The following is a 280-nucleotide window of genomic DNA, read 5'->3' on the forward strand; positions in this document are numbered from 1 at the left end:
GTCCCATCCCGTCCCATCCCGTCCCGTCCCATCCCGTCCCATCCCATCCCATCCCATCCCATCCCATCCCGTCCCATCCCATCCCATCCCATCCCTCTGCTTGCCCTGGGGCGAAAAGGACAGAAAATACCCCATGGTTTGGGTTTTCAAGGGAAGGGGAGTGGGCAGGCACCTCTCCTTTTTGGAGTCCCCCTTTCCCATCCCTGGGGATATGTAGGAAGGAGGTGCTCACCGAACCCTTGCTCTTGGCCCCCACCGCACCCCTCCCCACGAGTGGGAC

The sequence above is a fragment of the Charadrius vociferus genome, unplaced genomic scaffold, assembly GCF_000708025.1.
Source record: "Charadrius vociferus isolate BGI_N301 unplaced genomic scaffold, ASM70802v2 scaffold1020, whole genome shotgun sequence".
Lineage (NCBI taxonomy): Eukaryota > Metazoa > Chordata > Aves > Charadriiformes > Charadriidae > Charadrius > Charadrius vociferus.